The following is a 14,087-nucleotide window of genomic DNA, read 5'->3' as shown; positions in this document are numbered from 1 at the left end:
AAAGATAAACTGAGGGCTTCCCTGGTGGTGCAGTGGTTGAGAGTCTGCCTGCTGATGCAGGGGACACGGGTTCATGCCCCGGTCTGGAAAGATCTCACATGCCGCGGAGCGGCTGGGCCCATGAGCCATGGCCGCTGAGCCTGCGCGTCTGGAGCCTGTGCTCCGCAACGGGAGAGGCCACAACAGCGAGAGGCCCACGTACAGCAAAAAAAAATAAAAATAAATAAATAAATAAATAAACTGAAAGAGGATTAAAGATTTGTATGTAAAACATGAAACCATAAAACTACTAGAAGAAAGCATGAAAAAAAAAAAAAGAAAGCATGGGCAGTACACTCTTTGATACTGGTCTTAGCAATATTTTGTGAATCTATCTCCTCAGGCAAGGGCAACAAAAGCAAAAATAAACAAATAGGACTACATCAAAAAAGCTTTTGCAAAGCAAAGAAAACCAGCAACAAACAAAGAGACAAATGACTGATGAGAGAAGATATTTGCAAATGATATGTCCAATAAGGAGTTAATACCAGAATATATAAAGAACTCATACAACTTAATATCAAAAAAAACTAAACCCCAATTTAAAAAATGGGCAGAGGAATTGAAGTCATTTCTTCAAAGAAGACATACAAATAGCCAACAGGCACATGAAAAAATGCTCGACATCACTAATCATCAGAGAAATGAAAATCAAAACCACAATGAAATATCACCTCACACCTGTCAGTATGGCTAGTATCAAAAAGACAACAAATAACAAGTGTTGGTGAGGATGTAGAGAAAAGGGAACTCTCGTGCACTGTCAGTGGGATTGTAAAGTGGTGCAGCCACTATAGAAAACAGTACGGAGGTTCCTCAAAAAAAGTAAAATAGAACTGCTATGAGATCCAGCAATTCCACTTCTGAGTATTTACCTGAAGAAAATGAAAATACTAATTTCAAAAGATATATGTACCCCTTATGTTCATTGAAGCATTATTTACAATAGTGAAGATATGATTGCTACCTGTATCCATTTATAGATGATTGGATAAAGAAGATGTTAGATAGATAGATTAGATTAGATAGATAGATAGATAGAGAGATAATGAAATATTGCTCAGCCGTAGAAAAGAATTAAATCTTGCCATTTGTGACAACTGGGATGGACCTAGAGGGTATTATGCTAGGTGAAATAAGTCAGACAGAGAAAGACAAATACTATATGATTTCACGTGTATGTAGAATCTAAAACATACAAACAAACAAAACAAAACAAAATGGAATCAGAGTCAAAGATACAAAGAACAAACTAGTGGTTCCAAGAGAGGAGGAGGTTGAACAGATGGACGAAATAGGTAAAGAGGATTAAGAGGCACAAACTTCCAGTTATAAAATAAGTAAGTCATGGGAGTGTAATATACAGAATAGGTAATATAGTCAATAATATTGTAATAGCTCTAAATGGTGACAGACAATAAATAGATGTGTGGTAATCATCTTATAATGTATATGAATGTCAAATCACTATGTTGTACACTTGAAATAAATATAACATTGTATATGAATTATACTTCAATTAAAAAAGGATAAATTCTGTAAGACTAAAGGTAAAAACATAGTACATAAGCACTGTATTTTTGTTGATAAAGTTATTTCTCATGAGGGTGCAGGTCTAGTACTGCTATACTTGTGTAGTGAAATTGAACAGTTAAATAAATAGATGGGAGTCAGATTTCTCACTGCTGGCAAGGAAATTCATAAATAAGTAAGAGGAGGACTGAAAGATCCCTGTGGTAATGGAAGAGAATTGAGACATCAGTTTGTACATGTTTTTAGCTTAATTAGACACAGATGTAGAAAGATTTTAATATATGTGTTTATACATAGGCTAATATACACATACATTTCCTTGCTTTGTCAGCTTAGAGTGTCTAAAAGGAAGAACATTCTGGTAGCAATAAGCACACTTAGCACCAAGATCTTGGTTTCTAATACTATTCTCCAATAAAAGGAACCATGGGCCTTTGGAGAAATGGCTGTTTTTAAGACTGAGGCAGGAATTATACATGATGAGCCTGGAGTATCTGGCACAAGTATTGCTTGTAGTGCTAGAGAGCAACAAAGTGCTAAAAAAACAGATCAAAACAAAACAAATACAAAAATGAATTGATGGAAATACGTCCAAGGGGTACAGCAGGATCCAACTAAAAGAGCACCCAATGGCCAAAGCTAGAAAACTTGAGCAGCAATATTAATAAAGAAGTATTGAATTATAACCCAAAGGATAAAATAAATATCTATTAGTTCATATTGATATAAATAAACAATTGAATAAGTAAACATGTGTGGAGAACAGACAAATCTCTCATGCAGAAGAATTCTAAACAACTTATGTAGATATCCTGCCCTCAAGGAGAGAGAATATAAACCCCCATTCCATAAATGTGAGCTGTACCAAGTTACCTCCTTCCAAAGAGTACAAAATGGAAAAGAGGAAAAACACAACCTCAGCCAGGTGATTAAGATTAGTATAAACAATGATCAATCATGTTGATAGTAAATACTCTTGACATGACATGATGAAGCAGAATTTTACCTCTGTGATCTTCCACCTTAAAATCCATAGTTCCAGTCTAATTAGAAGAAAAACGTCATAGAAATTACAATAGAGTAGTATTCTATAAAAATACCTGACCAGTCAAGCTCATCAAAAACATGGAAATTCTGAGATATGGTGACATACTAAAGATAGCCTAAAGAAAGCCTAAGAATAGCCTAAAGAAAACATGCAAATAAATGTAATACAGTATCCTGTTTAGGATCATGGAACAGAAAAAAGACGTTAGATAATCTGAAGAAAGTATGGTCTTTGATTAATAATAATGTATCAATATCAATCCATTAATTATAACAATATTATACTAATAAAAGTGCTAATAGAGAAAACTGGGTGCAAAATACATGGGAACCCTCTGTGTTACATTCTCGATTTTTCCGTAAATCTAAAACTGCTCTAAAAATAAATGTACTTTATAAAAAAACTGTGTCTAATGCTGTCAACCCCATTAGTTAATAGAATGCAGAGCTCTTTGAAGGCCTATGAAACCACAAGACAGAAGGCGTCTTAGTCCCTGACACCATGCAGGCATCCTGCAGGAACGCTGCCTGCAGACTTGTAATGATACACCACATTATTACATCAGCATGAAATAAATGCCTATTGTGTTATACCATGAAAACGCGGGCATTTATTTGTTCCAGCAGCTAAAATCCCCCGATGACACACAATCTTATTAGGATGTTCACTTTAATATGTTTGGCATTCTGTATGTGTGATTTTAGGTTGCAGATACTAAAAGGTAAGAAGATATCCAATAACTGGATAAATGTAGCTAGATGTAAAAGATGACAGTTAAAATTGGGGATTGATCTGATCTTTCAGAAAGTAAAATTAAGCCAGTTTTATAAGTTTGGCACTGTGTTAGTCACTAGGGATAGAGTGATGAACAGCAAAAGTATCTGCTCTTTGCATTAGGAGAGAAAAGTCATCTGGAAAGGAGAAGAATGTGGAAGGGGAGGGAGAGGAAAAGAGGAAAGGGAGGAAAGAAGCTGTGATGTTAGAAAAAGAGAACAAGGGCCCTGGGGGAATCTTAATACCGGTAATTGTTGAAAAGGAGAAAGAATGAAAGTAAAATTTAAAATTTTTTCAAGTTATTTCTTCCTCAAATTGCTGTGTCTATTTCAAAATGCAAAAGAAACGATGTCCTGAAGTGGAAGAACTTCTAAACAACATCAAGGAATGTTTAAATATTTAGATCCTTTGGATTTTTAGCACATGTTGGGATATCTATAACTTCCAGGAGGAAGATATATGTTCAGTGGTAGTGTATGAGGAAAGAAAAGGAGAATAATTCATCTTTAATTTACATACGTGGGTCTCTCATAACAAAGGTTTTTCTTTTTGTTTGTTTGTTTGTTTTCGTTTTGCGGTATGTGGGCCTCTCACTGTTGTGGCCTCTCCCATTGCGGAGCACAGGCTTCGGACATACAGGCTCAACGGCCATGGCTTACGGGCCTAGCCGCTCCGCAGCATGTGGGATCTTCCCGGACTGGGGCACAAACCCGTGTCCCCTGAATCGACAGGCAGACTCTCAACCACTGCGCCACCAGGGAAGCCCAACAAAGGTTTTTAATATCTGTATTTCAACAGTCAAATAGTAAAAGGCCTACTACAAAGAATATGCCCTGTTTTATAAATCATTTTAAATAGGCATATTTTAGAATAATAAAATATAAATCATTTTTACACAGTTTTTTTCTGTTAATAGAAAAATAATTATTTCCTCTAATCAGAGCCATATTTTATATTGGGTGAACATGTAAAACAATTTGCCTGTAATATTTAATTAACTGGTAAAAGTTAGTTTGAGGAAATGACTTACCAACTTATTTAGAAAATCAGATTGTGACCAAAAAATAAGTTGAAAATTAAATGGTAACATATGTTTGTGTATAAAGAAAACTTTGATAAATGATAGGATTATTAATCAATATGTGGAAAATTAACTTTAATTCCCTCCCTGCATGAGCTTTTATTTTTTATGACCTGTTTCACTACATATGAAAGGTTGTATGTTTATAAAGACAACTTATTACGCATTCTTTATTTTATTTAATCTCTTAAGAGATATCTTAAAATGGAAACTCTTAAATTAAATGAAACTGTTCATGGAATTGTTAAAATGAAACATTAAAATACTAAAGTTTAGGTTTCTTAGGAACTTGTTCTAAGAAAGAAAAAAACTGAGGGATCTTTTTTTTTTTCTTTAAATCTCTCTTCTGAGGCCTAATACAGATAGTGTATCTGAATTAGTTCAGGTAAATTTTCAAGAAAAAGAGAAGAATGACCTTACACAATCAAGAAAATGAATAATTTTAAAAATTTATAAACTAAAATATGACAGTAATTTTCACAAGCAGTCAGGCACATTGCCCTTTTATATTACTAGGCCCAATGAATTATGAATGTTGGCTGGATAAAAAGCCTGAGGGTGACAACAGAGCCACATTTTGTCATCTGCACTTACAGAATGTCTACTGCCCTAGCTGAATTTCCAAATCTTACCATGATAACTGGCTGCTAAGGACTGGCTGCTAAGGAAATACAGGAGGAGTACTTCGAGGGTGGAGAAGATGAAATGCTAATTGCTAACCATGATAGTGAGTCTAAAGCATGTAGACACTAATCTTTTGATCTATGTGAGCAGCCAAGCTCAGCAAACTCCCACTGTCCTAACCAACGCGAACACAGAAAAGCAAAAATCAAAATGAAAAGGCAGTTTTCAAGTGCATACATCTCAGCTGCAGGAATTATGAGTGGGAAGAACAGGTGTTCTGAGAGATTCTACAGTGCTTTGGTTGCTAAGGAGACCACTTTCATCAGTTCAGAAAGGTTGATAACCTGGACTTTTGCTGCCAAACTGGTATCAACAAAGGCTGGAACTGATATAAACATGATACACAAATAAAAAAGACATGGGTAGTTTTAAAAATAATTCAATTATAAGGTTGCAGTGTACCTGGCAAAATACTTCTATATTAAACAAGAACAGTTGCATAATTGCTAAATAATTTGAAGTAGATTAATCTGAGCACATAATTCCAAAATTAAAGTATAAAAATAGAAGTTTATTTATGCCCATGATCTCATTAGAAACAATGTTAATGCAACTAATGACATACATGTTTCAGTAATTACATCAATGTGATGTTAATTATACAAACCAGAGAAAAGTGAGTACTAGATAATTTCATTAGACATTAATAAATACTAATTAGTTATTTCCTGGGCAAGCTGTGTATGATATGCATTTATGAATAATGTGATATAATTGGTATTTTAAGAGGCAAATATGATTAACATTGCATTGCCCCGATTTTTTTTTTTTTTTTGCGGTACGCGGGCCTCTCACTGTTGTGGCCTCTTCCGTTGCAGAGCACAGGCTCCGGACGCACAGGCTCAGCGGCCATGGCTCACGGGTCCAGCCACTCCGCGGCATGTGGGATCCTCCCAGGCCGGGGCATGAACCCGTGTCCCCTGCATCGGCAGGTGGACTCTCAACCACTGCGCCACCAGGGAAGCCCCGCCCCAAATATTTTTAATACAAATAACTGGCTTATAAAAGCATTACAGTTATCTGTTGAGCTGTTAAACTATCTCTTGATTGATGTAGTACCATTTTTTCTTTACAGCATCGAGTTACATAAAGTATGTATCTGAGAAATGAGAAAAAAAAGGAAATAGCAAGCAAGTATGAAAGAAAAATCTCTCTTCCTTCCTAGATTTGATTAGTGCAGGACTAGAAATATTCAACATTTAATATATAAGATCTTTCCATGTTTCATAGTACTAAAAAATAATTAAAATCATGATCCATAAACTAATGTTTAGTAAAGACTGTACCTTTCAATTAGGTTCCTTTTATGATTATTCTTTAAAAGTTTCAAAATGATGAAAATAGCATGTAACTTTACCTTTAAAATATCAAGGAATATTATAAAACCTTAATATTTGGAATCTAATAGCAAAGTATGATATATTCTATAATATTATGCAATCATTTAAAAAAGTTTAAATTAACAATTAAATTTTTCTCACTCCATTACATAAAAATAAAAAATTGAAGGTAGAAAGAGACATTACATTTTTCACTTTGCCATTTTCATCATAAAGCCATTTGTTTTAGAAATAGTTATATAATTTTGGCAAAGTTTGACAGAACTGGCACATCTGCAGATAATGGTACAATTTGATATTTATAAAGTAACAAGTTTTCTATAAATATATGTTTCTAGTTTCCATGGAATTTGAGTAATCACTAGAGCTGATTCATATTTATCTTCTTTTACTGAAATCAAATAATGTTATTTATAGGGCTGTTTCTAAGGCTGTGACAATTAACTCTTTGATTAACCATTCTATAAAACTAATATACTTTTGACTATTTATAAAGTCAACACATATACTTTAAGACAAAATCTGCAAAAAATAATCCCAGATTTAATTTAAATGCTCAAGTGAATATTACTTAAGCTCTGGTGCTTTATTTTTTCTTTTTTCTTTTCCTTTGCTTAATTTTGGTTTACTAGCTGGTAAAATTAAAATACTAATGTAAGCTATTTTACAAGGTTGTAAGAATCAAATGAGTTAATACAAGTACAGTACTTAGAAATGTTCCTTGTGCATGTTTAAGTGTTACATAAATGTTTTCACTACAACATTTGCAAGCTCTGCAAAGGAAGGGATTTCTGAGAGTAACTGGCATATAGTAGGCATTTAAAAATATGTTAATTAAATTTGGAGTTCACAGATTATATCTTTTTTATTGGATCTTAGAATAGTAAATATGAAATAGGAACCCCACATTTTATATCAGTGGTCTTCAAACTGGGAAAGGTGCAACTCTCCATTTAAACAAGGTTTTCCAAGGTGTATGTAGGTAAAGATAGTCATAGAGAATTAACTTTTAAATTGCCAACTACAGTAAATATTCCACATTACCAAAAAACAAGTCTGCCTTAGGTGGCTTTTGACATTTTAATATTTCTATTTTAAACAAAGAAGGTCTTCATTTCTCCTACTCCAATTAGTACCATAGCCTCTTCCCTTTGGTGTTATAAAAAATACTGTTTCATTGCTCAAATTGTTCCAGCTGTAGTCACTAGGAAATCCTTCAGGTTGACTCCTGTATTCTTCCAGTACCCCTTCTTCTTATTCTTCTCTTTCTTCTCCTTCTCTCCTTCTTTCCTCTTCTCCCCTTCCTCCCCTTCCTGCCTCCTTCTCTCTCCCTGTCCCCCTCCCCTTTCTCTTCCTGCCCCTCTTCTCCATCCCCCTCTCCTTTCTAATTATGTTCTTACTTTCTGGAACCAGAATATGTTCCAGACGTCTTGTATAATGTCTGCCTCAGTCCTAGAATCAACTATTTCTACAAGGAACCCTGGTTCCTTTTGCTGGACACTGGTGCTCAGAAACCAATGTAAAATATCAATGTTAACATTAGATGAAGAAAGTTAAGGGATATAAATGAACTCTTCATACTGTTTTGCAATTTTTATAAGAATTAAATTATTTTTAAATTAAAAAGGTTAAAAATATTAATGTTGACTGTAAAGAACAATTATCCAAAATTTAGACATAAAGCAAGAGGATGAATGGATGAGCTTACAACATCATATTGGAGCACAGGCCTTCACAAGGATAATTTGTTCCTGGAAAAATGTATCTTTGAATTTGTTATCTGCTATTTAACAATATTTCAGATACTGTGAAATCACTTATTAACTTGTAAATTATCTAACATAATAAAATATAACCTGAAATGTTTCAGTTTACTACAAATAATACCTTAACTATTTTTGTATCTATTAGCAGTTCATTTTAGCATTCCTTTGGCTGATTGATAATAAAAGTCTACATTCCTCAACTTCTCCTTTGAACCAGCTTCACAATCATATTGATTCTCTAATAAAGGAATCAAATAATTTTTGCCATATGTTCATTTTACCTTTATTTTTTATAAGATTCATGATTTTAAGTTTTGTCAAAATAAGATCATAATAAATTTTCCAATAGTGAAGGCACTATAAACCCATAAAAAGCCTTCTCGGGCTTCCCTGGTGGCGCAGTGGTTGAGAGTCCACCTGCCGATGCAGGGGACACGGGTTCGTGCCCCGGTCCGGGAAGATCCCACGTGCCGCAGAGCGGCTGGGCCCGTGAGCCATGGCCACTGGTAGCATTAGTAACAGCCACAGTTGTGTTAACAACTAACAATTATACAGTGCTTACCATGTGCCAGGCATTGTTTTAATAAATTTATTCAGTTACCCAATGAAATAAAAATGATTATCATGATTATTTTACAAGGAAATAACTGAGGCTCCAGCCTATACATGCTTTTATAAGATATCTACTAGGATATGGATCAATTATTATATATTACTCACATCATCAGCATTACTATCCAGAGAAGACATATATTTACCCCTTCATTTAATGAATATTTCCTAAACAACTATTGTGCATGTAACCATTGTTGCTTGGGGCTTTTTTGAACCCTTTTCTCTTTATTCTATATAAAAAGGTCTATAAGAAGGTGTATTAAAGTTTTATAACAGTTTAATTATTTCCATGCAGATTATATCCAAGTGTACAAATCCACATATCTTTTTAATTACCCATATTACTTAATTTTATTTATTGATATTCATATTATATGCATAGTGTTGTGCATGTGTACATGCAGTTTACTGTATAATATAAAAATCATGACTATTTATTAACATCATTGCTTTGGATTTTTTTGGCCACGTGGCATGTGGGATCTTAGTTCCCTGACCAGGGATCAAACCTGTGTCCCCTGCAGTAAAAGTGCAGTCTTAACCACTGGAACACCAGGGAAGTCCCTTGGATTCTTTGAAATACATAAGGCTATGAGAGACATATTTTGCTCATTTCAGTGCCTTCCTTTTTATCAGTCTTTATAGGAACTCCTTGTGGAGATATGTACAATATACTTTAATTAGATTCCAATTCACTAATTTATTCTAGAAAAGAGGAAAAATCAGCTGGATTCTCTATGTTATGTGAACATTAGAATATTTTTATTGCTAGCTAAAATCAAACTAAGGAAAATTCACAGTATGATGAATTTTGTTGACCTCAAAGGAAATTCTCTCACATAAGATTAGGTTTTCTTTAAAGCAAATGCTAAATAAGTGTTGAAGAAATAAAGTTATTTGAGGAGAAAAAGTTAGTCTCCAAAGTATTTATGACATGAAAATGTGATAAAACAATGTCAGATTGATGTGAAAGAGAGGGTTTAGGCATACACAGAAAGTACCCTCCACCGTATGCTTGTGTAATGAAGCCATAAAAAATCATTCAAATTGTTTTAGCTATAAGGAAGGCATTGTATTTAAAATATGTATTCCTTATTTCAATTGAAAGAATTCAATAAACTATTTTAGATATTACTAAGGTGTGACAGTAACTTGGTGTATAAAATTATATCTATTTAAAATGTTTATATCTCTATAAAAATATAATTATATGAAAAAGCATGAGATAATTTCAACACTGTTGTATAAATTTTAAGAAAGTAAAGGTAATAAAGTAGCTAAAGGAGAGGTAATTCATCCAACTTATTGCATTGCAGTAACATAGGTAGATGTTTGTCATATGCCATTCATTTAGATGAACTACCTATATTCCTTTTCTTGTTTAATCCTCCATGGGAATCAACATGTGAATCAATTACTATCACTATAATTATTGCTATTCTGCTATATCCTTATTTTGTAATGAGGAATATCAGGATTAGAAAGGTTTGATATATTTTCCATTGTTCCACAGCTTGTGGATGGTGGAGCAGAGATTATAAACTGCAGTCATTTAACCACAGAATTTAAAGAGAGGACACGTGATCCAAATCTGAAGTGTGATTTATAATTACTTAGAGTGGAGAGTGGTAGAGTTGTGGATCGTGTTTGCTGTGTTGATGGTGATGCTGATGCTATGGTGTGTGGGGGGTTGTGTAATTGGGGGCAGTAAAAAAACAAATCACATAATAGAATAAAATAGAAAGTCATTTCAGGAAGTGTGTAAAGACATAAATTACTGCAACATGTTCAGGAAAATAAACATATTTTTTATTTGAACATGAAGGTATTGTAAGAAGATCAAGTTAGAAAGTTGGGTAGTTAAAAAGTAAAATAGGCAATTGTGAGTTAATCAGATCAGAGAAGCCGCTGTATAAACGCTATAAAGTTTGATATTTTCCTGAAGAATATTAGGAAATAACTGAAGTGCTTGAAGAAAAGTGGTGGAGCGGTCATATTTGTGTTGCAGCTCATTCTTCCATATGAAAAACAGATATTTTATTCAGCTTACTGAGATAAAATTTACACACATTAAAATGCACCTGAATGTATATACTTGCATAACTAACTCCATCACCCCAAATGTTCCTTCATGCCTGTTAGCAATCAAACTCACCCATCTTCAGCCCCAAATAACCAATGATTTACAGTAGCCAAAACTTGGAAGCAACCCAAATATCCATCAACGGGAGACTGGATAAACAGATGGAAGTATATTTATGCAATGAATTTTTTTTTAGCAATGACAAAGGATCAACCATGATGCATGCAGCAACACAGAAAAATCTCAAGAACATTATGTTGCATGAAAGAAGCCAGGCACAAGAAAACACGCTTACATTAAATTTCCTAACAGCAAAACTAATTATAGAAAACATCAAGCATGCAGGACTGCTTAAGGTAAGATTTTTTTGATGGCTTGATAAGAAAACCCTTAATTATGGAGGTAATGATAGTTTTTTTGATAAATAGATTTGGGATATTAAATTTCCTGCACTTGTATATTACAACTAAAACTTTTTAAAAAAACATTATTTTGGAAATCAAGATACCTGAAATTCAGATTTAAGTTACAGTTCTATTATGTATTAGCTATAAACTTTTCAGAAAGTTATGGTGTCTTACTGAGATTCAAAATCCTATAACCAGCATTTGACATAACTTTTCTCATTGGGCTTTGGTAATTATGAAAAGGCATGATACATATTAAAGTGCTTAATGGAGTATCTGGCTCATAGTAAACTAATTTCAAGTGAGGAGTAGATAGATATCAATACTGTTATCCTATCAGTGCTGTTACCCTATAAAAAAAAATTTTTTTTCCTTACCTTTTTCAAAAGCTGAGGAAACATCTGCTCAGTCTTTAGGGTCCTTGAGAACTGGTGACCCTTCCCCTCCTCAGTCTCTGCCTGGCCGGGCGCTGAGATGGCTTGGGGGTGCGGGGCAGGGTGGGTCACTGGTGCTTCTGCTTGGAGGATGAGATCAGGCAAGGGGGCAGGTCAGCGGGCACCTTGTGGCCCTTGAGCTTGACTTTGGCGAGGTGTTTGCCCAGGACAAATACCTCATCTCCCAGCAGCCCGTCCTGGTCTACATCGGCCAGCTTCCAGACCTCCCCCGGCACCGTACGGGGCAGCACGGACTTCACCATCTCCTACTTGGCACTGCAACACATGATCTGACAGCTGAAAGGTGACAGTACGTAGATCTCGTTGCTGGTGAGCTTCTGCTTGTCCACCACCCACTCAACGTCATCAGTGTCCTCACCGGGCCCCTCACCATAGTCATGCCCCAAGCGCCTATTCTGGAGCCATACAAGGAATGGCCCTTCACAGCCTGGCCCGGCACACCATGCCATCATCCGGACGGTGTCACTGACCAGCATATCGTCCACCATGTCCAGCAGTTTGGGCTTCAAGGCCTGGAACTTCAACACAATGCATCTCTTGTCCTATGGGCCTTGATGACCTCTGAGAACTCTTTGGAGATACCCACTTCAGAAGCGTCAAAGGGCAGGATGATGTGGTCCACACGCTTGGTGAACCACTCCAGGCCCTCCACAAGGTCATAACCTCTCCTGAGGTGCTTTCTTTCCAGACAGAATCCCGGGAGGGCCGAAGGTGTGTATGCTGTCCAACACTGGGCTAGGCAGCTGGGCACGCATGAACCTGTGGGGGAAACTGTACCGAAGATGCTGAGCTTGTGGAAGTGGTGCCACAGAGGTCACAACGAGCAGGTGTCGCCGGGCACCACATCCTCGGCGAGGCTGTGTTTGGTGGCAAAAAAGGAGTCAGTGGTGTGCTCGGCCCTATACGCATTCCCAGGAAGCCCTTCTTCATCAGACGCCTCCTGAAGGTGGTTTTGCGCATACTGTACAGGTCCACGAGGAGTAGCTTGGGCTACGGTCAGAGTCAGAGTCAGAGTCCTCCGGCGGCGGGGAGTGGAACTCGTGGGAGCCTTACTGCTCCTCCAGGGCAGCAGCCTCCGGGGGATACAGTGACCGCAGCCCCTCGGCCACCATTTGGAAGAGCTCTGGCTCCTTCTTGTAGCGAGTGTTCTTGCCAAGCCAGCTGAACGTGCTGCCAGAGATGCGGCTGGCTGCGGCTGGTCAGATGACTGGCTGAGAGCCGGAAGCGGGCAGAGAGCCAAGGCGGGCCGGCGGCGGGCCGGCATGCACTGCGCGTGCGCACCGCAGGCTCGGTTGTAGGCGCCTCTCTTCCGCGGATAATCTGCTGAGGTTGAGGAGATTTTAAATAGGGTATTGGAGGATTTACCTTAAAAGAACAAGGTAAATGCCTCTGTCTGATCTTGTGACATCTACCATTTTGGAGCACACTGTGTGTTGCCGGGGGAGGTATCTCTACGTTCGCTAACTTAGAGAGATAGCACGAGTTAGGTGTTTTTATTGAGAAGATCAAGACCAAAGAAGACGTGACTAAATGTTCAGAGACTCAGTTTATGGGGATGTTATTCAAAATGTAAGAATATAACTAGGTGAAATTAGCCTTAAGAGCCAGTTAGAAAATAAGTTAAGAAAGCACACTTGTATATATGAGACAATTCATAATTTACTGCATTTATTTCTTAATTTATCATACTTTACCCATTGATGTTTAATAGACAAGGTTTGGTAATTTACTATCTCAAAGTATTTCTTTTTAAAAAGGAACTTGTAATAATGTATTAGCCCAGACTCAGACCAAAAAGTGCCTTTACTGCCCTATCAGATAGTCTGTGTTGGGACACACATTACATGGAAACTTGAAGATGCTCAATTTTAGTTAATGTTGGACTGTTTCACAGCAAAAGAGCAAATAGTTTGTTTCCTTATACTTCCAACTAAATTATTCTGTTCTGAAAGAAACTAATCAAGTAGAATCAACTACTTATGTCTTGCTCTCATTTATGAAATTCTTTTGTTTTCCTATCGTGGAATAGAGTAAAGCTATGAAGTCATAGGTGTTTAATTTTAATATACATTAAAGTTTTATAGCACATGATGGGATTCTTCTTGTGTATTTTTGCATTTCCCGGAAATGACTCAGTGGTATTATTTTTAGTGTGCCCATAAATATCTAATGAACATTCAATGAACCATTAAGAGAAAAAGTATTTCCCACTACCCCTAATAGCTTTTTATCAAAAAATAATGAAAGGAAAAAATGACGGTC

At 36.2% G+C, this 14,087-nt stretch overlaps 1 pseudogene; it reads right to left on the bottom strand.

The window, feature by feature from the left end:
* Positions 1 to 11,872: 11,872 nt before the first annotated feature.
* LOC136120120 (EH domain-containing protein 1 pseudogene) lies at positions 11,873 to 13,523 on the bottom strand (annotated as a pseudogene).
* Positions 13,524 to 14,087: the final 564 nt, after the last annotated feature.

Source organism: Phocoena phocoena, chromosome 3 (assembly GCF_963924675.1).
Source record: "Phocoena phocoena chromosome 3, mPhoPho1.1, whole genome shotgun sequence".
NCBI classification, from domain to species: domain Eukaryota; kingdom Metazoa; phylum Chordata; class Mammalia; order Artiodactyla; family Phocoenidae; genus Phocoena; species Phocoena phocoena.
This window is presented reverse-complemented; position numbering and strand designations above follow the sequence as displayed.